The following is an 807-nucleotide window of genomic DNA, read 5'->3' as shown; positions in this document are numbered from 1 at the left end:
AGAGAGAGAGAGAGAGAGAGAGAGAGAAATGAAACACCGAGTTGCGATTAAGATTAATAAATACCGTTGGGCGAATAAGAAAAATAAGAGAAAGAAACGGGGAGGAGGGAGGAGGGGGAGAGGAGGCGAAACACGATACGATTTCCGTGGGTATAAAGGTACGAAAGCTTGCCTCGCGTATTTAAAAAGCGTGACCGTAGAGCTGTTGAAGTGGTGGCGGCGGCAGTGGTGATGCTGATTATGGCAGACAACGATCGGAAGCAACTTAAGGGCGGGGAAACGGAATCGGGGACTAGCAGCACGCGCCAGCCACACGCCTCGAGTCTTCTTGGGCCTTTTGCCTTCATCCTCAGACACGTACACCTGGGACAGTTGGCAAGCGAGAGACAAAACCCGGGAATGTCTACACTAGACAGTGTCTGCCTTTCGTTCGACCAAAACTCGAGGAATCGAGGAATCGAATCGAGAAAGGGGTCAATTAAAAAAAAAAAGTACAAAAATAAATACAAAAGCGTTAAACAATAAGATAAAGGGATAAACAAAAGAGAAAGGGAAATCGAAATTTCTCAAGAAATATCAATTCTCGTTTGGTTCTCTTTAAGGAGATCTTCTTTAAGGAGATGTATGGATGTAACAGGTTGATAAGGTGGAATGCGTTCATTCGTTGAGCTAATGGGGTTAAGATGGCTATTCTTACGAGAGGTAAAGTCAGTAATAACGGAAACGTCGTCACAGCGATCTTTTCGAGGATATACATGATTTCCTCGGATGGTAATTTGGCGGACGGTAGGTAGATTAAACCCTCGA

Source organism: Apis dorsata, unplaced genomic scaffold, assembly GCF_000469605.1.
Source record: "Apis dorsata unplaced genomic scaffold, Apis dorsata 1.3 scaffold_571, whole genome shotgun sequence".
Taxonomy (NCBI): domain Eukaryota; kingdom Metazoa; phylum Arthropoda; class Insecta; order Hymenoptera; family Apidae; genus Apis; species Apis dorsata.
Note: the sequence above shows the minus strand (reverse complement) of the source record.